Source organism: Zea mays, chromosome 1 (genome assembly GCF_902167145.1).
Source record: "Zea mays cultivar B73 chromosome 1, Zm-B73-REFERENCE-NAM-5.0, whole genome shotgun sequence".
Taxonomy (NCBI): Eukaryota; Viridiplantae; Streptophyta; class Magnoliopsida; order Poales; family Poaceae; genus Zea; species Zea mays.
In genome coordinates, this window is record NC_050096.1 from 65,028,028 (window position 1) to 65,053,363 (window position 25,336).

Below are 25,336 nucleotides of genomic sequence, written 5' to 3' on the forward strand. Positions count from 1 at the left end.
ACGAGCAAAGCCAGACAAACTAAAACCTAGGTAAGTGGCCTGCTTGGAGAGGATGTTCTTGAGGGTGGCCTCCTTGGTGTGGCCCTTGAAGGGCGTGCGGCCGTAGACGAGCTCGTAGAGGAAGACGCCGAAGGCCCACCAGTCCACGCCGTTGTCGTGGCCGCTCCCGCTCACGAGCTTCGACGCGAGATGGAGAGTTTGCAGACCGAGATTTCTGGAGGCAGAACACGCGCATGTGGACACCTACACTGAGTACTTAATTAGTTGTAAATAAATCTATGTTGCTGATGTGAGAAAAAATTAAGGATGATACCTTTTCTTCTTTTCTAACATTTTGGAGTAGACATGAAGCAATTTGTGGTTGGACATCCTCACTCTCCTCAATTACCAATCTCATTAATATTGTTTCCATGCAGCATATGACGGCTTCTGAATGCCCAGAACTGAAATAAGACATAGTAAAGTTCAAAACTTGTAGAATTAATACAAAATACAACATACTTCTGGAACCAAGAGATCTGGCCTATTTAACAAATTTAGCAGCAGGACATAGTAAACCAAAGATTAAGAACAAAATAAAAAAAGATTCATTTATCATTATTCCATAAAATATTGGGCGTGTTGCGGAGCAATGACGAGTTTAGAATTGAAATTTCAACATTAGCAGTTAAGTAAGACTGGCAAAATTACACACATATAGTTTTAGTATCTAAATTGGAAACAAATAAGACCAAAAGTATATTATGTTATTTCATTTAACAGATCCAAGGAAAAAATGGAGCCATCGAATGCTCATGTTAGTTAATAAATCTTAGACATAAACTATTCTAGACAAATTTAAATGAACTTGAGAATGTATCCAGGATATATCTTAGCAAAAACAGTTTTAGTGCATCAAGAAATCCAGAAAAAAGAGAAATAGATGAAGGTGAGAATATTTAAGATAGTTCTTACTTAACAGTCCTCAAGAAGTGATGGAACATATCATTTATCAAATCGTCACATTCAAGATCTAGCATCACCACACAGGACCAATCTTTTGCGGCTGTATCAAGAATTGAAGTTCTCCTTCCAAAGAAGGGGCTCTCTATGTCATCCAGAACTAAGCTGTCTAGTCCCAAATTGCGCCAATTTCTAAAGTAATACAACATAGGAAATGAATTAGCAACCCCATATGGTTGGCGACATGTAAATGGTAAATATTATTTTGATTGAGATAGAAAATGCTTAGATTAAAAAACATTCAGGCATGGAAAACGTATGTGTGTCACGGACAGCCATATAAATGGATAGTGAAGATAATTACAGTTACAACTGTAAATGCTTTCAGACATTTCGATATCAAATTTGAATATAGTGTACAATACTAAAACATAACAGAACTAAGAAGTTTGCTAGTTGAACAAATAGAAAACACCTGAAGTACTGCCATTGGAATCTGAAAGCTAAATACAGAGAAACATATACAGCTACATGTCAAGGATTCCACAATTTGAAGTGATACATAAAAATAATAAATGATACAATCATGTAGCAGATAATAGAGGTTAAGGACACAACCTTGTATTTCAAGAAACTGAACATAAACTGTTATATTAATTCAATGGTAAAACTCTCAAAAGGGGGTGAGAAGGTTCCACTGATAAAGGAAAAGCCACTAACTACAATGGCTCATGTCTATTGTAGTTATATACTTATATTTATATACATGTGCTTGCAATATAATGCAAACGGAGGCCAAACTGGATCAAGATAAAAGTCAGTGTACCTTGTCAAGATTTTGTATTGCTCATACATCCAGGATAACACTAAAGATATACAACAACATTAGTGATAAATATTTTCACCTACCTACAACAATATCCCCTTGTAACCAAAATTATTACTCTGTTAGGAATCAACTGCAGCGATAAATGACAAAATTATATTAGCAGGTTTAGCCATTACATTGTGATAGTCAGGAAGCTGTAGAGTTACAACATCCACCGGCTCCAGAAATGGCCATGCATCTTTATGAGAGGTGATCTGGAAGAATGAAAATCAAGAAGACTGAGTGCAAATGGAAAAGAGATGAATGGAAACTTTCATATGGCAAACCAATCACACACTTTCTGATTCTCCTATAATGATTGAATGAAATAACAGGAGGGGTGGGGCAGCGTTAGGTGTGAGCGGCATGGGGGAGGCGGGATGGACAGAGTGGGGAGGTGATCAATGCAATACCTTACCTTCTAAAACAATGAGTTACTCATGCATCAATTCTCTTTCACCTTCGTCAACAAATGACTGCAACCTGATATTTTTGAAGTGACAATAAAGTCCATTAAAATTCCAACTAAACTCCGAGCAAATAAACAAGTACAGACCAATAAGTTTATTTCAGGCAATAAAATATTCAACAATCAGTTATTCCTTGCCATTAGTCACGTACAAAAAATGAGTTGTAATCACATAACAAAATATTCAATAGAGTAGAAGTGACTGGTAAGGTTAACAGAACAATAAAAATAACTGGAACTCTGGACATAGATATTTCAGATAATGATCTATTCAAGAATCAATTATTCTTTGCAAACAATCACACAAGAAAACGAATCAAACCCTCTCTGTCATGCTCGAGGCCTTGGTCCCGCGCTTCAAGGCCAGTGCCCTCCTGCCAACCAGACTTCTTCAGCAGCTCAAACAGGTTCAACGACAGAACACATCGTGGTACTGAATGCCAGAAACCTTTCTAGTTGTACCTGTACAATTTACTTAGAAGTACTGAATGCTTTAAGCCATTACCACGTATAGACTATAAAGTGAACTCGGGCATAAATGTCAAGATGGTGAACCTAGCTAAAGATCTAAAAGCATGCTACAGGAAAAGAAAGTGATCTATGTCTTGAAGCCGACTCATCTGTGCCATGCCTGGTGGAGTAGTGAGACTGAGCTCAGCAAGCGTGGGGATGTCTCCGGGCTCGAGCACATTCTTCATGGGCACGCACTTGACCTCCTCGGGCGCCTCCAACACCTTTCTGATGTCCAGCCCCTTCATAGCCTCCTTGAAGCCACCATAGTTGGACGGTATGTCGTCAAGGCGGAAGGGAAGGTCTTCCACATGGTACAACGTGCTACCCAGAAGTACTTCACATTGATACCCTCCTTCTCCACAACCTTTTGCACCCTCTCCTCGGCGCGGACTTCGTCCCATAATACCTCCCCGTGAATATAAGGAACCTACCTGGTTTAGAAATATCTGCTACCCTGTTTGCACAAGCTCTGCCAAAAACAACTATGTCAAGAAGTGAATTTGCGCCTAGCCTATTTGCACCATGGACAGATGCACATGCTGCTTCACCAGCAGCCATTAGACCAGAGATAACAACATCTGGATTATCACCCTTGATATCCACTACCTGTTATGCAGAATAGCAGAATATATTTCTATTACAATACGCAGGTTTTGACCCATATTTGTTTACTACACGCTCAATACAAACCTCCCCACGGTAGTTCGTTGGGACTTGGGATACCACCCATATTGTAGTGCACAGTAGGCAAAACTGGAATGGGCTCCTTGGTGACGTCAACACCAGCAAAAATAGCATCAGTTTCGGAAATACCAGGGAGCCTTTCTTTGAGAACCTCAGGCGGCAGATGGTTCAGATGCAAATAAATGTGGTCCTTCAATGGCCCTGTAGTAATCAGATCAAAAGATAAGTTCCAAACAGAGGAAGAAAAAAACAGGCACCTAGCACGAATACATACCTACACCACGTCATTCTCTAATTTCCATTGTCATTGATCTTGAAACAACATCACGAGAAGCAAGATCTTATTGTTTTATATATAAGCGGTCATACTTAAAATAGTTTTAAAATAGTTTGACTCAAGGTGATTCTAGTACCAAGGATTGCTTTATTAGGAATTTAGTTCACTAATAATCTTCATTTCACTTAGTGGTTATAGGTTTTGTGCAAGAACAAGTGGACTCATTGCTAGGGAAAATACAGATAGAATGAATCTAAAATGCAAGTATTTTTCCACTCAACCTTCCCCAAATAAAATTCTTTGTTTTCTTTAAATTTCAGTGCAACTCCTATGTTCGACACTGGGACAGGGGAAGATTTGTTATCTCTGAACGATGTCGGCGAGTTCCCAATATTATGCCTTGTGAGAAAGAACTCAAGTTCCCCTGTTGAATGGAATCAACTGCGCTACAAAAGGTTGTGTTCTGACAGGTGAGAGTCGAAACCAATTTATTTGAATTATACATTTTAAGAGGCACCTTTGTCTGGTAACTCACATGCAGCCATGTGATTCGTTGGCTTCACCTGACCGAGCACCTCGGCTACTATTCTGCAGCGACATTGCTTCCCTGGACGAATGACGTCCCCGTACATAGCCATCTCAATTATATCTAGCTCCTTATCTGTTCAGAGATTGAGTAGTAATACAATTACAAATCAGACTGGATATACAAGAACACTTCATCACATATAAATCGAAGCTTTGGATTTAGTGCCCAATATGGTATATAACAGTTGGCGATACAAACTAAACAAGGAGTTGAGATCAGTCTAATGATCCAATCTGTTGGACCAATGAATTTGTTCCAGTCAGTGGAGCAGATACTGGCACACAAACTTTAGAAGAAAACAAAAAGATTCCTCGATAGAAACTGTCTTACATCAATGCTCAGTCTATCCGTGAAATACATCAGTATGCTTATGGCCACAATGAAGCATAAACAAGATCCTAATTATCGACATCTAAATCGAATAGAAAGTACTAACGGCACTGGAATACAAAAAAACAATCTAAATTATGACATTCAACTTGGGTACATACACTGTCCTCTCTCAAAGTCGCACCTTAGAATGAGATAGCAAATATGAAGACAGGACAAGCGCACAAACAGAACTGGAAAACTACATACATAGATTAACTACCAGGTAAACAAACAAAGCTGTGGATGGTAATATATGTATATCATATGTGACAATTTCCTTTTAAATATCTCTAAATCACCTAACCAGTAATGAGATCCCTTATCTGTAAAAACGAAGCTTCTGTAGTTCCAGGTAAAGAAAAATAAAAAGTAAGGCATCATGTGAACTTAAACAGAAATACTACCATTTAGCACGGCTAACACATTTTCAAATATTAAATATTTGAATTCAATGTTTCTACCCTGCCTCTATTATAATCTTTTCAAATAAAAAGATATGCTAATGCTAGTACTCAAATTATTGTTGTTTCTAGTCGTGCCCAATAGCAAGCCAATATTTCAAGACCACGGTTGAAACAAAAAAGTTATTCACTCACCAGTAAACATAATATCGCAGGAAAAACCCTGCATATCTGCTTGCGCTACCCATGCTTTATCAGATTTGGAACGGTTCACCCTGCATCTCTGCTTGCGCTACCCATGCTTTATCAGATTCACAGGAAAAACCCTGCATCTCTGCGGCGGCCTGGGAGAGCGCCTCCTTGCTCCACGCGGCGAAGTCCTCGGCGTCCTCGAGATCGGACGTGAACGTGGCCGGATCCGCCTGGAGCACGTGCAGCTGCGCCTCGAAGCAGCAGTGCCGCCTCACATCAAGACCTGCACTGCACGATCGATCGTGCTCGTGCTTCCAGATCTGGAAGTGAAGCGAACCCTCCCGACAGCCCGGCATCCTCCTCCGCCTCCTCCTCGACAGCCATCACCTCCTCGCCATTCCCTTTGGCTTCGTCGCCGTCTTCTTCTTGTGCTGCTTCTTATTGGTGTAGAACTCGGAGGAGTCCGACGAGAAGCTTCGCGACGAGGAGAAGAAGGTCTCTACCGCCGACTCGCCTGGCCTCTTGCTGCCGCGGCCGGCGGCGCGTTCGTCGTCCTCGCCGTCGCTGTTGAAGACGTCGGTGTAGGGGTTGGACAGCAGCAGCTTCATCCTGCTGTCGTTCTTGCTCCGGCCACCGAGCCGGTGGCCGTCTAGCTCCTCTGTATGGAGCGCGAGGCTAACAACGCGGCGGTAGGTGGAGCGCAGGCGCAGGAGCGAGGCCGGGTGAGGCTTGGGGGTGGAGGTCGATGGGAGGGAGAGGTGGGAGAGGGCGGCGGCGAGGGAGGAGACGAAGAGCGCCATGCTTCGGACAGCGGGGATGCGGGCACCAATGCTGGGATCGCAGGGGAGGGTAGAGGATGGGGAAGGGGCCTCCTCGCTCTCGGCCCCATCGCCGCCACCGTCTACCGCTGTCAGGGAGAAGCCTGGCGGGTGGATTCCCCACTTGATTTGCCAGGCGAGGCCCGACGGTCGTCGTTGTTGCGCGGGATGGAGGAGGGAGCAGAGGCGGCGGTCACGGCGCCAAGGCTGCGCGAGGGGGCGGGGGCTGTGGGATGCGCGGGGTCGGGTGGGGGCGCGGAGGTTTCGGGATGGGCTGCGGCGGCGGAGGCGCTGATTGCGGGCGGGATGCGGGGCGAGGTGCGGTCGCGGCAGCGGCAGAACCATGGAGTGTGCACGCCTACAATAGCTACATAATTAGTAGTAGAGATTCACAAATGTAGATGTATCTGTCTTTAGAAGGAGTGATGGTTCATTAGCTTTTAAGGGTGTATTAGACGACAAGCTCTACTTAGTTGATTTTTCGAAAGAGAATGCCAATCTAGATACATGCTTAATAGCTAAGATGAATATGGGCTGGCTTTGGCATTGCCGTCTAGCACATGTTGGGATGAAGAACCTTCATAAGCTTCTAAAGGGAGATCATGTGTTAGGACTAACCGATGTCTGTTTTGAGAGAGACAGGCCTTGTGCAGCATGTCAGGCAGGGAAACAGGTGGGAAGCACTCATCACAGCAAAAATGTGATGACGACATCAAGACCACTGGAGCTTCTTCACATGGATCTCTTCGGACCTGTTGCCTACCTCAGCATCGGGGGAAGTAAGTATGGTCTTGTAATAGTTGATGATTTTTCCTGCTTTACTTGGGTATTCTTTTTACAGGATAAGTCAGAAACCCAAGGGACTCTAAAGCGCTTCTTAAGGAGAGCTCAAAATGAATTTGAGCTAAAGGTGAAGAAGATAAGAAGTGACAATGGGTCCGAGTTCAAAAATCTACAAGTCGAAGATTTTCTTGAGGAGGAAGGCATCAAGCACGAGTTCTCCGCTCCCTACACACCACAGCAAAATGGTGTGGTATAGAGGAAGAACAGGATGCTAATCGACATGGCGAGAACGATGCTTGGAGTGTTCAAGACACTCGAGCAGTTTTGGTCGGAAGCTGTGAGCATAGCCTGCCACACCATAAACCGGCTCTATCTGCATCGCCTCCTCAAGAAGACCTCCTAGAAACTCCTTACTGGTAACAAACCCAACGTCTCTTTCTTTCGTGTATTTGGGATCAAATGCTAAATTCTGTCAAAGAAAGGTAGACATTCTGAATTTGCTCCCAAGGCAGTAGAAGGGTTTTTACTAGGATATGACTCAAATACAAAGGCGTATAGGGTTTTCAACAAATCATCGGGATTAGTTGAAGTCTCTAGCGACATTGTATTTGATGATACTAATGGCTCTCCAAGAGAGCAAGTTGATCTTGATGACATAGATGAAGATGAAGTTCCGACGGCCGCAATGCGCACGATGGCGATAGGAGATGTGCGACCCCAGGAACTGAAGGAACAAGATCAACCCTCTTCCTCGACATTGGTGCATCCCCCAACTCAAGATGATGTACAGGTACCTCAAGAAGAGGGGCATGATCAAGGGGGAGCACAGGAAGAACAAGTTATGGAGGAAGAAGCACCACAGATCCCTCCAACTCAAGTCCGAGCGTCGATCCAAAGACATCACCCCGTTGATCAAATTTTTGGTGACATCAGCAAGGGAGTAACCACTCACTCACGATCAGCTACTTTTTGTGAGCATTGCTCGTTTGTCTCTTCTATTGAGCCTTTTAGGGTAGAAGAGGCCTTGCAGGATCCGGACTGGGTGTTGGCCATGCAGGAAGAGCTCAACAACTTCAAAAGGAATGAAGTCTAGAGCCCGGTGCCACATCCAAAGCAAAATGTTGTGGGAACCAAGTGGGTGTTCCGCAACAAGCAAGACGATCACGGAGTGGTGACAAGGTACAAGGCTCGACTTGTGGCAAAAGGTTATGCCCAGGTCGCAGGTTTGGATTTCGAGGAGACTTTTGCTCCTGTGGCTAGGTTAGAGTCAATTCGAATTTTATTAGCCTATGCCGCTCACCATTCCTTTAGGCTGTTCCAAATGGACGTAAAGAGCACTTTCCTCAATGGGCCAATCAAGGAGGATATATACGTGGAACAACCCCCTAGCTTTGAGGATGATAGGTATCCCGACCATGTATATAAGCTCTTTAAGGCGCTCTATGGACTTAAGCAAGCCCCAAGAGCATGGTATGAATGCCTTAGAGATTTCCTTATTTCCAATGCTTTCAAGGTTGGGAAAGCCAATCCCACTCTCTTCACAAAGACATCCAATGGTGATCTTTTTGTTTGCCAAATTTATGTCGATGACATAATATTTGGCTCTACTAGTCAAAAGTCTTGTGAGAAGTTTAGCAAGGTGATGATGCAAAAGTTCGAGATGTCAATGATGGGCGAGTTGACCTACTTCCTTGGATTCCAAGTAAAGCAACTCAAGGACGGCACTTTCATCTCCCAAACGAAGTACACTCAAGATCTTCTCAAGAGGTTTGGGATGAAGGATGCCAAGCCCGCGAAGACACCGATGGGAACTGACGGGCATCTCGACCTCAACAAAGGAGGTAAGTCCGTTGATCAAAAGGCATACCGGTTAATGATAGGTTCATTACTTTATCTTTGTGCTAGTAGACCAGACATTATGCTTAGTATATGCATGTGTGCTAGATTTCAATCTGACCCCAAGGAATATCACCTTGTGGCCGTTAAGCGAATTCTTAGGTATTTAGTTTCTACGTCTTGCTTCGGGATCTGGTATCCAAAGGGGTCTACCTTTGACTTGATTGGATACTCAGACTCTGATTATGCCGGGTGCAAGGTTGATAGGAAGAGCACATCAGGGACGTGCCAATTTCTAGGAAGGTCCATGGTGTCCTGGAGTTCCAAGAAACAAACATCTGTTGCCCTATCCACCGCTGAGGCCGAGTACGTTGCCGTAGGACAGTGTTGCGCGCCACTACTTTGGATGAGGCAAACCCTCCAGGACTTTGGCTACAATCTGAGCAAAGTCCCACTCCTATGTGACAGTGAGAGTGCAATCTGCTTGGCAGATAATCCTGTTGAACACAGCCGCACTAAGCACATAGACATCCGGCATCACTTCCTGAGAGACCACCAGCAAAAGGGAGACATCGATGTGTATCACATTAGCACCGAGAACCAGCTAGTCGATATCTTCACCAAGCCTTTAGATGAGAAAAGGTTTTGCAGGTTGCATAGTGAGCCAAATGTCTTAGATTCACGTAACTTGGATTGATATATAGCATACATGTAGTCTATGCCTTGATCATGTTACTTTGAGCATTTATATTATTTCTTGTCTATTTATGGTGCTCAAGTTGTACAAATCATCCCCGGACCTCATAAGTCTATATGCAAAATGATGCACATATTTAGGGGGAGATGTGCTACAACTTGACCCCTTTGAGACTAACTTGTTTGGTTAAGTACACTTGATGTAGTCTCGAAGGTACATTGAAAGGGAAAATGAACTTGGACAACGAAAAGACTTAAACTGCACTCCGGTATTAGTGTACTTAATTACAAGTTCATACTAATGCTCTCGTTGCCTTTCTGCTCTTATTTGCCATTTTGGTGAGGCAATGGGGTTAAGGGGCCAAAAGTTTTCCCGTTTTGGTGCTTCATGCCAAAGGGGGAGAAATTAAGGGCCAAAGCAACTGGATCAGCCAACCACTTGTGAATTTCAAAAACAGTAGAGTTAGAATTTGTATTTTGCACAAATGACTCTTATTGCGAAATTTGGTCTCTTATGTGGGAGAATATTGATTATGGGAAAAGGGGGAGTTTTTGACACTTGATCAATTTTACTCTTCGAATATCTCTCGATTTGCCTAAACAAGTGTGTTCGACTTAGAGATAGGAAAAAGAATTTAATTTGCAAAAACAAACCAAGTGGTGGCAAAGAGTGATCCAAATATGCCAAATCATAAGTAAAAAGAATTTGGTCTTCATTTGCATTGAAGTTGCACTTTTTTATTGCTTTTTGATGTGTTGGCATAAATCACCAAAAAGGGGGAGATTGAAAGAGAAATGTGCCCTTGGGCCATTTCTATAAGTATTTTGGTGGTTAGATATCCAACACATATTAATTAAGTACCTATGTGTTAAATGAGTGAGAAGTGCAAATCAAAGAATAAGGCAGGTTTCTAGACTTAGTGAATTGTTTTTGAATACTAACATGTTTATCTAAGTGCTAGAAACAATGCCAAGAAAAGAAGAAAGACATTGGAAAAGAGTTGGCTGTGTACAACCAAAACCAGCTCGGGCCTGGCACACCGGACTGTCTGGTGGTGCACTGGACAGTGTTCGGTGCCCCAGGCTGGTCAACGGTGAACCAGCTGCTCTCGGGAAATGGCGGAGCGACGCAGCTATAAATCATCGGACTGTCCGGTGGTGCACCGGACTGTCTGGTGAGTCATCTGTGCACGCGTCCAAGTCATCAGCGATGAACTCGTCGCTCTCAGAAAAAGGAAAAAGACGACGTGGCTATAATTCACCGGACTGTCCGGTGGTGCACCGGACTGTCCGGTGAGCCAACGGCGCCAGCGGCCAACGGTCGGCCGCGCGATCAACGTGCGACACGTGGCCCGCTTCAACGGTCGGTTGGGTACACCGGACAGTGTCCGGTGCGCCAACCGATCCTGAGGACCAACGGTCGGCTGCGCCCGATATGGAAGGAGATCGCGCACCGGACCGCTACAGTGGTTGTCCGGTGGTGCACCGGACTGTCCGGTGCACCACTCGACAGAAGGCAAGAAATGCCTTCCAAGTTGATCTCTAACGACTCCTAGTTGCCTTGGGGCTATAAAAGGGACCCCCTAGGCACATGGAGCAGAATACCAAGCTTACAAGAAACATCCTAAGACACCTAGACTCTGCATCCACGCAATTGAATCATCGTTCTTGAGAATTGAGCACTGTTCGAGTTGTAAACTCCTTGCGCTGTGTTTGTGTGCTCACTTCTTCACTTGTGTGCGTGGTTGTACTGTGGATTTGAGTCTTGCGTGTGTTGCTCTCCCATCCTTACTCTTGTGCTTTCTTTGTGATCAATACTGTAAGGGCGAGAGACTCCAACTTGTGGAGATTCCTCGCTAATGGGAAGTATACTCAAAAGATAAAAGACTGTGCTATTCAAGTCGATCATTGGATCACTTGAAAGGGGTTGAGTGCAACCCTCGTCCATTGGGACGCCACAACGTGGAAGTAGGCAAGTGTTACTTGGCCGAACCACGGGATACAAATCGCTTGTCTCTTGTGTTGCTTTTTGTGATTGTTTTGTTCGCACGAGCTCGCTCCATAGCCACTTGGTCACACTAACACTTTAATAATCAAGGTTGTGGCTATTTAGTGTTTAATTTTACATGATCACTATTAACCCCCCATAGGTGCTCTCACTTGTGAGTCTCCAAATCTTATGGAAGACCACAAGAAAGTTTGTATTACCCGCTCGTTTGAGCAAAGATTATTGTGTGGGCTTGACCTTTGTGGTCGGCGAAGGGAGGTTTAGGGTTGAAAGAGACCTGACTCTTTGTGGGCGCCTCAACAAGGAAGTAGGACACCTTTTGTGGTGTGACCAAACCTCAGGATAAATCTTGTGTCTCTTGTGTTCTTGCTCATTGTGTTTGTTTGTGTTCTTTGTTCTCTCACCATTCCGTGGAAGATTTGCTTATATCTTTTTGGTGTGTGGATTTTGAGAAGTGCCCTTCTCAGATCTACTACTTTGAACCCTGTGGATTATCTAGAACATCTCATTTCCAAAGTTAACTGGGTGAATTTCGAGATCTGTTGGTCACTTGTTCTCAAATGCTATAGATCAAGAACAAGGCAACACAATTGTTAATAGTCAAAGACCTTCGTCCTTCGAAGCATTATTTCCTTTCGGATATAATGATCTTTAAACGAAGGTCATGAAGGACATACCTTCATCATTTAAACATAGGAATATGAATAATTAAGCAATAGAACATAAAGAAATAAAGATCATGATTATGAATCATTTATATTACTGTGAATATGAGTAAATATCAATAATATTCATATTACATTGTTACCTTCGGCTTGGCAGAAGGTAAGGATGCGAGAATGGCGCAAGAGTGATTATAATCCAGCGTGAACAATACGAGGGTACTGTTCATCTATTTATAGGCGTGGGACGCAGCCCGGGTACAATTACATTCATGCCCTCAAACATTTGTTTATAAGTAATTAAAACTAGTAATGTCTATCTAGTCCTTTTTTCCTTCTTTGCTTGGTCTGGGCCGAAGCTATTGACCTTTGGCTTCTTGCACTGTCGCCAAAGCCCTTGAGCTTCATCTCGAGGAGTTGAGCCGAGGCTAAAGATAACTTCGGCAAGCTTTTGTATCATTTTGTCGAATGTGTTTTTGCCTTGAGGACCTTCAGCGGAGAAGAAGAACCCCAACAGTAATTCAGTTTTATATCTCATTCTTAAGTTGAGCTCGTTCAAACCGATTGAACCGGTTTTGACACCGGCTGAGCCGGTTTTACCTAGTTTGTTTCTAGTTTTTGTTGAAAATCCTATTCACCCCCTCTAGGCAACTTTCACTAAGTTATGGCATTAGGTACTAACCAACAAAATTTGAACCGAAAGCTCAATTTGTATAAAAGGAAATAAAAAGACAAATTTTGTTAAGAGGAAGATTGAACCAACTCAAACATGTGGAGAGATCAATTGAATAAAAAAATACTTCTAGGGTTATATGAATATCATTCATAGGTGAATGGAGTAATTTATATTTTTTCCTTTTTTACCATATAATGATACAAATACAATCAATACGCATACATAAAACTGAACAATTCTTCACACGAGAAGAAGGGTGGCGTGGTTGGATTTAGAGTAAAATGCATCACTGATTCTTAAACTTGGCATGTTGTGTTATTTGGGTCATCGAACTAGTAAAACGAGTCCTCAAACTTGGTCGGTCATCCAAAATTGGGTTTATTCAAATTGAATACTGACTTGGCTTGTCACGCTGGAGCTAGCGCATTAATGAAATTTTGGAGATTCAGGTAACACAACATATTAAGTTCGGGGACCCAAACGACTTTAACGTGGCACACCACGTCGATATTCGGCTCGGTTTAAGTAAATCTGGTTTTGGATGGCCCGCCAAAGTTGGGGAATCAGTTTTTTAAGTTTGAGAGTTAAAGGAACTAAATGACACGTCATGTCAAATTTGAGGACCGTTAATGCATTCTACTCTTGGATTTACAAATACGCGATGACATTGCATGCATGCTTTGGAGAGTGGGACTTAGCCACTTAGGGGCGTCACAGTTCATTCATTCAAACTCGATCTCCAGCAGAAACGGCGACATCCCCTCGGCGATCTTCCGCCGCGGCAACCAAGCCGGTTTTGAACCTGAGCCACCTCTTGGCTCTACACAGCCTCATGGTGCCGTGCAAGCCAACGCCGAATACCGTGAGCGCGCCGGCGAGCGCGAACACTCTCCACCCGGCCACAACGCACACGTACGCCAGGAACGTTGACGGCACGGCGCACATGGCGGCCAGCGCGGGCAGCGATAGCGGCACGCGGTACGGCCGCTTCAGATACGGCTGCCTGACGCGGAGCCAGAGGAAGGCGGCGAATTCCAGCAGCGTGCCGAGGCTGTAGAGGAAGTTGGCCGTGGCGACGACATCGTCGAACGCCAGGAAGGAGACGGCCAGGGTGACGGCGGAGGAGGCGGCGACGGCGACCCACGGGGTGCGGAAGCGGGCGGCGCGGCGGGCGAAGACCGCCGGGAGGAGTCCCAGGTCCGCCATACCCAGCAGCTGGAACGCGCCGCTGCTCAGCTGGGCCTCGAACATGCCGATGGACGACAGCACCACGCCGGCCTCGATCCAGAACTTGAGCCATGGGCCTCCAATGACGCCTGCAGCACACGCACCCAAGTTTCAAGTCTTGACTTTTCTACAAATCATAGTAAAAGCTGCTGCAAAAAAATGTACCTAGTTTCGTGGCTAAGCGTTAAAAATAGCTATACTTCTCAAGTAGTTGTAGGTTTGAGGGTAAACAGGACTAAGAACGTGTTTGAGGGCTAGTTTAGAAACCCTATTTTTTAAAGAGAATTCCATTTTTTCTAAAAGAAAGGGCTAGTTTGGTAATCCTATTTTTTTAAGGAATTTTTATTTTTCAAAAGAAAATTAGTTTATTTTCCCTTGGAAAAATAATAAACCTCGAGAAAATGGAGTTGCCAAGCCAAGCTAGCCCAAATTAGTTCATTTTTCTTTGAGTAAATATAAATCCCTTAGAAAAATAGAGTTCCCAAACTAGCCCTGAATGTACTAGAACTATTGGCTGAAAATTTGCTAGCAGAATTAGCTGATTTTAGCTGGGCTAAACTAGTTGATAAACTAATGGGAAGTTGATGGTGTATCTAATAGTTAGCTAGACTATTAGCTAAAGATGTTTGAATATCTTTGGCTAAAAGCAACTAATAGTTGAACTATTAGCTAGGTTCTACATTGTTTAGATGTCTCTAACTAATTTTAATAGTTAGCTATAAACTTTAGTGCATTTAACAGGACATGCTATAGTTTTATGAAAATTTGAAATTTACTTGTGTACCTATGATTTATCGACGCATTTGAAGTAAAAACTTCATCCCGTGTTTGCCTCCCACGAGATATTTTATTACAATAAATCTCGACCACATGGTCAAGACTAAAGTTGACCACACATTTTTGTCTTAAACCAAATGTTTTCCTATCCTCTCATTTTTGTCTTGTATATTTTGCAAATAACACTCATTTACAAAAAAAAAATCGTGTAAAAACTCGATCCCAAGTTTGCCTCATGTAACATAGTGTTTTATTAAGAAATTCAACAACATGGTCAACCACTAGTAAAAAAAAACTAAGGTGAGTTACAATTTTTACAGACGAATTCAGTTATTAACCACTGGTACTATTTCTACAGATGGTTCCTTAAAAACCGTAAGTAGAAATCATTCCTTTATAGATGGTTCGTTAAAAAATCCGTCTGCAGAAATCCATAATTTCTGGTGGTGGTTTTCTTAAGAAACCACTAATAGAAATCATTTTTATCCTTATTTTTTTGAGTTCCTCAAACGATCCCAGATGATAAAACTACTGAGATAAAAGTTTGAGATCTCGAAAAGTTATGAAACTTTGTAGTTGACAACTTTTTTTATTTGAAATCATATCGACTCTCAAAATTTGCATTTCTACTTGTCAAATTCAAAATGCATTTTTTGGAAACGAACTCTGATAGAAAATGTATCATAACAAAAGTGTAGAACCTTAAAAGTTATTCAACTTTATAGTTGATAACGTTTTTGTTTGAATTCATTTACGGCCTCAAATAGTCATATTACACTCAGTTATTTATAATATGTGAACAACAAAAGTGTTATCAAAGTACAAGGGCAATCATAAGTGGAGTGATAGATGAGACTTCTCACGTAAGTGAGATCACATGTTCGATTACAAACGAAAAACGATGCGATTAAAATAATTCACTAGAAAATATTTTTTTCGTGGTCTTTTTGACACCATGATTAAAATATTTGTTTGCTATTTCTAAACCATTTTTACTTTTTATGGAAAAGGTTTTCCTAGTGGTTTTACTATCTTGACCGCTAGTAGAAATTGATTTCCACTGACGGTTCTTAGTTATCAACCTATAAAAAAAATTCTACTAGTATCTAGCACTAACGGTTCTATGTACAACCGTCGGTATAAATAGGTTGAGAACCGTTGCTCTAGAGGTTCTATGTATTAGTGAACAAAAAAGTTCACGAACCAACACCACAAAGTGAATTTTCTTTTATTTTCACAATGGGAAAGTCTAAACTCCTACCTGTAGGTCACACATGACATCACACGGTCACTACCATTACAAAGTGAAATGATTAGTAATTTCTAAAAAATGATTTTGACGTTGTTTCAACGGCCCTTATTATTTGATCTGAAGAACCGATGAGGCCACTTAGAGTTAGAGCCACGGAACTGCATTGGATTCCATAGTTAACATCAAGAACTGAACACAAGGGATCATTTTTTTTCGTCTCTAGTGGCCAAACAGGAGAGTATATGCGGACTTTGATTGCACATACATATATATATAACACTTCTGTATTTTGGATGCCTGGTCCTTTTTTATTGTTCAGACAACATGTATTTTTCTTGTTTTTTGCTATAGACCAATTTTAAAAACCCAAAAATAAAAGATGCCTCTTGTGACTTGTTTCTTTTGATTGTATTGGTTGATTGTGTAAGATTGTTGTCGTAAAATTTCTAGAAATGTAGGCGCCCAAAGTATATCAACTCCTTCACTTTCACTCTAGTGTATACGTACCGGCAGCATCGACCAGGTAGCCGTTCGCCCACGTGTCCGGCGGCGCGTCCGTGGCGCCGGTCGCTGCCATGAGCGGCAGCAGGTAGCTAGCTAGCAGCGATGAGCACGACCGCCAGCGCCAGCGCCCGGGGAAACGTACGCTCCGGCCGCTCCACCTCGCCGGCCATGGTGCTGGCGCTGTCCCAGTAGTTGAGGTTCCAGAACAGCGTGTTGAAGAAGAGCCGCCAGTCCTTCCTCCCCTCCACCGGAACCGTCCACCGCCGCGGCCGCATCTTGGGCACCGCTATCCCGGTCATCAGCACGAACGGCGCCAGGGACACCAGCCCCAGAGCCACGGCGCCCCACCCGACGATGCTCAGGCCGGTGTAGTTGACGAAGGACAGGAACACGGTCATGCCAACCACCGTGCACGTGCGCGTCCTGCCCGTGCCGGCCACGGCGGGGATGACGCGGCCCAGGTAGTCGGCGACGAGGGCCGGGTACGCGGCGATGTTGATGACGCAGCTGAGGTACTTCCACGTGCCGAGCAGCGAGCCGGCGAGCGGGCCGAAGGCGAGGTCGGCCCACCGGACGAAGCCGCCGTTGCCGGGGATCGCAGCGGAGAGCTCAGCCGTGACAAGCGACTCCGGGACGCCCCACGCGAAGGGGAAGACGAGGAAGCCGAGGAGCGTGAAGAGAGGGCCCGCCGCACGGACCGCCTGCTCGGAGCCGTACGGACCGCCAGCCACCTCGAAGTAGATGAGGAAGATGAGCGGGAGGACCGTCAGCTTGCTGCTGCTCCGGTGGTGCTGATCGCCTTGCACGGTGCCATGGCGACCTTGCGCCGCCTGTTGCTGCTCGTCTTGCGACGTGAGAGCTTGCACGATGACGCCATCTTCTGGTGGCAGTTCTTGTTGCTGTTGGCGTTGCGACGGCAGCTTGGTTTTTTGTATGGAGAATATATTTGGTGCACATGAAAGATTGGTGCACATGGTGCACATATTAAATCATCACCATTCATTTTAGATCTAACGTCTCTAGTTGTTTGGTATATTTTGCTAAGAATACTCTCCAACGTGGTGGTGTGTAGTGGTGGGAGGTGTTATTTGTAAATTGAACGATTAACTAGAGGGTGTTATTTGTAAATTGAACGATTAACTAGAGGCGTTAGATCTAAAATGAGTGGTGATGATTTAATATGTGTACCATGTGCATCAATCTTCCATGTGCACCAAATATGTCCTCTTTTTGTATGTGCTGGTTCATCGTGACTCGTGAGGGCAAAGAGTCTTGGTACTCTGGATAGCGGAGCAAGTGTGCCGACCGTTCATGCGGGCATTGTGCCACTGCCGCGTATATAAACGAATTGTAAACGGGGGGAGGCGTATGGTCCGGCTTGTCGGCGCCTAGGCGACGCGACCACTACTTAGCTGCTACAGCGCATGGGCCGGCCCGCTCCACACCACACGTGAGCTCGGGATGTTAATTTCATCCACTCGATTTGTGATAAAATCGAGACGGGTATAGATTTTATCTTTTACTCGTGGGTTTCGGACAGATATCCAAAAATAACTAAATCTAGATTTTATCTCAGCCTAATGGCTTAAAAGACTTCTCAACTGGTTTCACTACAGTAAACGAGGAAATTTCCGACGGCTCAAACCGTCGGACATAAGAACTAAACCGTCGGAGATAAGCTATTTCCGACGGTAGTAACTTATCTCCGACGGTTTTAAGTCGTCGTGGATAATGCGTCGGAAATAGTGTTATGTCCGACGGCTGTCGTCGGACATAGCGTATGTCCGACGGCCCTATAGAACCGTCGGAGATAAGGCGGCGTAACCGTTTTAACCGCTGCCTGGGCCCACAGTTGTTATGTCCGACGGTTTAAAGTCGTCGGACATAACATATAGCCTATGTCCGACGGCCTACACTAAGCCGTCGGACATAACGTTTTTCAGAAATTGCACAAAAATCTGAAATTTAAAAAATCTGACATTTGCAAATACAAAACAGAATTCATACACATATACACATTCACATTAACAAATATACTCACATAAGTATACACATTCACAAATATAATCACATAAGCATTCACATTCACAAAATTTAACATAACAACATAGTTCCAAATGGTTGCAATAAGTGTTTACATAAACATAGTTGTCCAAACTCCAAAATGAACATTATTCGACGGGTAGGCTTTCACATGAAAGGTTTCAACAAGTGTTTTACATCAGTATCACTCATATCCATCGCCACCTCCTCCGGCTGGACTATGCGTGCTGAAAAGATTGTTCACCCACGAATGTGTTGTGTCGTCCTGACCAGACCCATCTCCAGGTGCGGCAACTGAAGCGGGGGGTGTCTGAAATCCCTATAACACAAGCACATGAAATAGTAACCACTCAGTTGTTCATTTAAACACATAAGACATCTATGAACATGTCACACACGCATATGTGTACATACCATAGGGAATTGTGACGGAGGCGGAGGCGGTGGTGGAGGCGCCAACATTGGCATTGGCAGTGCAAAGTCCGGAGGCGGCATCCCATATGTCGGCATCGGGACGCCCGCTTGTTGGGCTAGTTGCTACAAATTATATACAAGTCATTGTTGAGCAAACAAGATACACATCAAGTGTTTTGCAAAATAAGCTACAAAATGTTACTTCAACTTACCGAGAGAAGAGCTTGATTTTGGGCCTGGAGGCTTGCATAATACTCGTCTCTCTTCTTCTGGTACTCGGCTTGTTGTCTCTGGTATTCAGATTGTTGCCTCTGGTACTCCAATTGATCCCTCAAGACTTATTGATGGTACTCTGCCTGTTGACGCAACACCGCAAGCTCTATCTCATGGGCTGCTGATCGTGAACGAGACGACTGTGAAGACGACGATGTGGATTGTCGTCCACGGCGTCTCAGCTCTCTGGAATCAATCGTAGAATCAAAAATACCCAACCTACAAGAGTGAACCATGCACTTAGTATAGTAACTCATGCCTCAGTTGAATCGCAAGCATATGATGACAATTTTGAAAACCAAATCAAATAATCTCACCGTCCATGGGCTTGTCCTCCTGCACTAGCATATGCTGCCTGAGGGTCGATTGGCTGGCTCCTCCAATCGTACTCCTCCCCATGGCGTTGAACCATCTCCTGCCCATACGAATCCTGGAGGCAAACAATATCAAATATAGGTGCATAACCCCTATGCCATTGCAAACAATGTCAAACACATAATAGAGTATCAAAAACTCACTAGACGGTCGGTGGCCGTCTGAGTGCATAACACATCAGGATTCTGAGGATCAGAACCCCTATGGCCTTGCATATACACCTCCACATCCGTGGGCGTACGGCCGGATTTGACTTCCTGTACATAAAAGTTATATTGACACATTTCTATGTAATTCAAAGTTACGACAAACTGAGACTTACCATTCGCTTAGCCAAGCGCACATGACCATCACCGCCGTAGTTGTGGAACGACTCAGTTCCACGGTTTCCCCTATTCCTTTCGGAAATGGCACGAAACTCAGGGGAACCCCACCATCTGCACAATGCCCGATAACCGTCTGATCGGGTGGCCATCCACGGCACCGACACCTACATGAAATTTTTTAAATAAAGCAAGCAAATACATGGCTTCGTGCGATATGAGAGGCAAGAACCTGTTTACCTCTAGGTATTGCTCCTCCGTCAAGTAAATTGATGACCACTCGGCCTTTGTATTTGGCATCGGTCGATCATCAGCATTTGCTCTGTACCATGCCTTTATAGCCTGAATTTGTGCATAGTACATTGCATCTGCAACGATATCGTTCGCGTTATACTCAAACACGTAACGAGCGTTCATATCATATGATCCATCGTCCGGCAACTTGTACCGTTTCTGCAAAAACCATAGTGTTATCATAAAAGCAAACATATATGGAATAACTAAAATAGTATAAACAAGTCATACCCAGAATGCATCCCAAACTAGTGCCTGTGTGTTGCCAAACGTTCTACAGACACCATAGCGATAATGCTCCCAAGTGGTGGCGGGGACAGACTCGCCAGTAGGCAAAGTCACAAGACCAGGCCAGTGCAGACGAACAAGATTACCAAGAACCATGTTCACCTGCCTGTAGTGTCCTGTGCCTGTGAACGAGTCGTCGATCTAAGTCTTGCAAACAGAAATCAATGTAGAAATTAAAACATAACTTTCAATAACATTTAAGCAAAGATATGTCACTCACTTTCCACTAGGCTTTATCACAACCCGAGATTCGGGTGGAAGCTCTGGAGGTGGTCCAACAAAATGCAGCTTCCTCGTTCTCTTAACTCGAGAAGTTCCAGACCCAGCTGCAGAATCTCCACCAGCCCCAGAATCTCCAGCCCCAGAATCTCCACCAGCGTCGTCTCCAGCATCATCTCCCACATTATCTCCAACATCATCTTCAACATTATCTTCAACATCATCTTCACAAAGATGTCTATAAAAGTAGCTTAGCTCCGCTAATGCTTTCCAGACATCATTTTTTACAAAACCACGAAACATAACAGGAAGGAGTCTTTCCATTATTATGTGGTAGTCATGACTCTTCAACCCAGAAAACTTGCCCGTCTTCAAATTCATAGACCTTCTAAAGCCCGCGGCGTAACCATCTGGGAACTTTAAGTTTTTCAACCATTTCATCAATTGTTTCTTCCTTTTAGGTTTAATACTGAAAGGAGCACGTGGCTTCTTCTGATTCTCTCCTATCTCCATAGTTGGTCTTCTACAGATTAAGGCCAAGTCTTTCCTTGCCTTAGGGTTGTCTTTTGTTTTGTCGGTGATATTCATGCAAGTGCTGATAATGCTTTCACCCATATTTCGTTCCTGGTGCATGACATCAATGTTATGCATTAGAATCAAGGCTTTCATATAAGGGAGTTCCCATAGACCACATTTGTGAGTCCAATTATGCTCGGTTCCATAACCTTCAAAACGATTTCCATGTTCGTTTAGTTTCAAATCATTAAGTCTCGCGAGAATCTCTGGACCACTTAGACGCTTGGGTGGTCCCCTCGTCACAATCGTGTCCTTTTTAAAAGCGTTCCTATCGAACCTGAACGGGTGATCCTCTGGCAAAAAACATCTATGGCAATCGAAGTAACATATCTTTCCACCAAACTTTAGTCGAAAGCATAAAGTGTCTTCAACGCATATAGGACATGTCAAAATCCCATGACAACTCCATCCAGCAAAGATACCATAAGCCATAAAATCATGAATAGACCATAAAAACGCGGCTCTCAGGTTGAACTTCTGTTTCTTGTAACAATCGTACGCCTCGACTCCTTCCCACAAAATTTTCAATTCTTCAATCAGGGGTCTCATCATCACATCGATCTTTGTTCCAGGATGATCCGGACCAGGTATTATAAGACACAAGAAAATAAATTCATATTTCATGCAAAGAGCTGGTGGAAGGTTGTATGGAACAGCAAAGACGGGCCAACATGAGTACGACGTTGCAGTTAGATTGAATGGCGAGAAACCATCTGTTGCCAAACCGAAGCGAACATTCCGCACTTCATCAGCAAAGCTGGAATCAAAAGCATCTAGTGCCTTCCATGCATCTGTATCAGCTGGGTGCACCATGACATTTGGATTCTCACGTACCCCTTCTTTGTGCCACCTCATGTGTCTGGCTGTATTCTTGGAGATGAACAAACGTTTCAACCGAGGTATGAGAGGCATGTAACGAAGCTGCTTACGTGCAATCTTCGTAGTCACGGTCAAACCATCGTCGTTTTCAACCTCAACGAATCTACGCTCACCACATACATTACACTTCTTCTCACCTGCGGTCTCCTTCTAGAAAAGCATACAATTATTTTCACAGACATCGATTTTTTCGTAGTCCATACCCAGGCCAGATAACAGCTTTTTAGACTGATACATGTCCTTTGGCATCTTGTGATTCTCCGGAAGTACATCACTGATCAAGTTCAAAAGTTCCTTGTAACAGTTGTTTGAGAATGCAAACTTAGACTTAATAGCCATAAGTCGAGTCACAAATACAAGGACGGTCACTTTTGTGTGCTCATGCAACGGCTCTTCGGCAGCTTTAAGGAGCTCGAAGAACTTCTGAACCTCAGGTGTAGCTGGATCCTCAAACTCGGTGGGTTGACCGGGGTTCTCCGAATCGACAGTTAGAAACTCATGGCGTACATCGTCAAGCATCTCTTCCATCCTATCGTAGTCCTCCTCTTCATGTGACTGAACTTCCGATACAATACGAGGAGGTGGGTCCTCACCGTGGTGCACCCACACCTCATAGCCTGGCATATAACCGTTCTTGCAAATATGTATCGACATAGTCCTCCTGTCAAGGAAATTAATGTTCCGACACTTGCTACAAGGGCACCTAACATCGGTTCCAGTCTCTGACCGAGCAAAAGCATGGTCGAGAAAAGCGTCAGTCTTGGCCACCCACTCACTTGATAGAGCACCTCTTTTCTTCCAACCTTCATACATCCATCGACGATTCTCCTCCATACTAGATACGAGACGTTAACTTAATTAGATAAGTAATGCACGGACCATCTGTTTTTATGAAGAAATCACGCCCCTACATCTGTAGGAAAGGATAGGTCCTAAACCCACCCAGGAGTGACCGACGAGGCCGTGTTTATGACAAGACATGTGGTCGTGCGAAATTTCGGCAGCATAACCCCGCTGTTCTCCAATCGCACGCCTAAAATGGTGCAATTGGAGAACAGAGGGGTTATGCTGCCGAAACTAAGCAGGAGCACATGCTTTTGTCATAAACACGAACTCTGTCGGTCACCCCGAGGCTGTCCAATAAAGGGACAATTCCGGCCCAACATACCTCACATGCGTCGCTTGTAAGGTGTGTTGGGCCGAAACGGGTGACGCCTAGGTTTCGTTTGTTCACACTACGATACACTATGATTAACTAGAATCATCGTGTATTATTAAATAATTAAACTAATAAACCACAATACAATATTACATACGAAATAACATTGTTATGAATGACAAATCATATAAAATGACCTTATTTCCGAGGGCATAATAATTACCCTCGGAAATTTAAAATTTAAATTATCTAAAGCACCACTAAATAAACTAAAACAAGGTAATTTAATTACGTAATCAAATTTAGGCCATATAATCAAATTTCGCCAAATAATCAAATTTAGGCCATCGGATATAATAAGATAAACATTATTTAACATACTAATTATTTAATAACAACATTAGAAACTACAAAACAATATTAATATATACAAAATAAATCTAAAAATACTTACTTTGATAATATGGCGGGCGGAGATGTAGCCGGCAGCGACGGGGCACCCCTGTTGACGTGAGCGACGGGGCGAGCGGGGCGGCGACCGGTGGCCGGCGGCCGGCGGCGACGGCGGCTGGGCGGGGAGGCGTGTGGGCGGGGCTGCGTCGACGGCGGCGGGGCTTTGGGAGGCGGGGCGGCGGGGCAGTGGGAGGCGGGGCGGCGGCGCGGCAGCGCAGTGGGCGACGGCGCCGTGCAGCGGACGGCGGCGGCGCAGTCGACGGCGGCGGCGCGTGGGCAGAGACAGAGAAGAGAAGAGAAGAGCGCGCGCGTGGAAATGAACCGCGCGCCGGTTCCTGCGGGATTAAAAAATCTTACCTCCGACGGCTACGCTGCCAGCCGTCGGACATAACCTTATCTTCGACGGCTGCCTTCGAGGCCGTCGGAGATAAGCGCTATTTCCGAGCGCCCTTTGTGGCCGTCGGACATAATCTTATCTCCGACGGCCTCGTAGGCCGCCGTCGGAGATAAGGCGGCTGTCGGATGTTTATTAGTTTACTGTAGTGTTTATCGCTCTAAACCTAACTTGTTCGTCTAGCGATTGGACCTTCCGCGGTTCCGCTCCACCCAACTCTCCGAGTAGGCATAGCCACCACACGCTAGCCGCGCAAATGACTAGACGACACTACGACTATGAGCCCCTATCTGCTCGGCCACCGCGGCCATCCCTGCGACGATCTCCCACTCCTAGCCTCCCTTTGTCCCTCTCCTCTAGCTCATCGTTGTCGGGTGCAAAGGCGTGCATGCCGCAGCACCACCAGTCCACCGCGGAAGCACGACACCACTAGTCCATCACGCATGCGCATCACCGCTCCACACGGTCACAAGCCAGCACCGCATCAGGAAGCCAAGAGCCCAGGTACCACTCCTCTCGTGAGCCAGCCCTCACGACTCTCGAGTCCCGATCTACATCGCCAGTGCCACCAAGCCGCCCTCCAGCAAGCCTGTTGCCCACGTGTATGTCCCCTGCCTGCAATCCCTCTTCCCCTGGGCGCTGGTAAAGTATTTTGCATCTTCGAGAGACAAAGAACTTACATGCCTATTTTAAGTTGTTGTCTCATTAACAAGGGTCTCAAATAGGTGGTCCTCACATGGCGCTTACAAGTGGACCCAGCTCAGGGTAACATGCTAATCGTTTAATGTTGTCCTCATGGGGTGGTGGTGCGAGGTGGGTGACCTCAAACATGTCAACTGTTGGCGATGGTGGCGGTGCTACCGGTATGCCAATGGCTACGCCAACACCGAGTGTAGACCCATCAAGTGTCGCTGGTGCTCCTACCGCTACTGCTAGTGACACGCCACCATCAAGTACTAATGCTCCTCCTGCAGCACCATAAGAAGGTATAAATCTTGTCATTATGAATGATGATTATGATACTGTTAATGTTGAGATGAAGATGAAATGTGATGTTTGGCTAGAGTTTGAACAATTAACTGTTGGTGGTGAATTAAAAG

General features: G+C 44.6%; 3 long non-coding RNA genes and 1 pseudogene across 3 annotated transcripts; all 4 read right to left on the reverse strand.

Moving 5' to 3' along the window:
• Positions 1-405: 405 nt before the first annotated feature.
• LOC103635628 (uncharacterized) lies at positions 406-2,127 on the reverse strand. Its single transcript, XR_557524.4, has 2 exons — positions 955-2,127; positions 406-443 (listed from the first exon to the last, which is right to left on the reverse strand). It is a non-coding gene; the product is annotated as an uncharacterized lncRNA (long non-coding RNA).
• A 101-nt stretch (positions 2,128-2,228) lies between these two features.
• LOC118475993 (uncharacterized) lies at positions 2,229-4,194 on the reverse strand. The gene is made up of 3 exons (XR_004855256.1): positions 3,751-4,194; positions 2,602-3,677; positions 2,229-2,293 (listed from the first exon to the last, which is right to left on the reverse strand). It is a non-coding gene; the product is annotated as an uncharacterized lncRNA (long non-coding RNA).
• An 8,945-nt stretch (positions 4,195-13,139) lies between these two features.
• Positions 13,140-17,715, reverse strand: LOC103635642 (probable polyamine transporter At3g13620; annotated as a pseudogene).
• Positions 17,716-18,570: 855 nt separating this feature from the next.
• Positions 18,571-19,036, reverse strand: LOC103635652 (uncharacterized). Its single transcript, XR_557533.2, has 2 exons — positions 19,004-19,036; positions 18,571-18,908 (listed from the first exon to the last, which is right to left on the reverse strand). It is a non-coding gene; the product is annotated as an uncharacterized lncRNA (long non-coding RNA).
• Between the last annotated feature and the right edge of the window lie 6,300 nt (positions 19,037-25,336).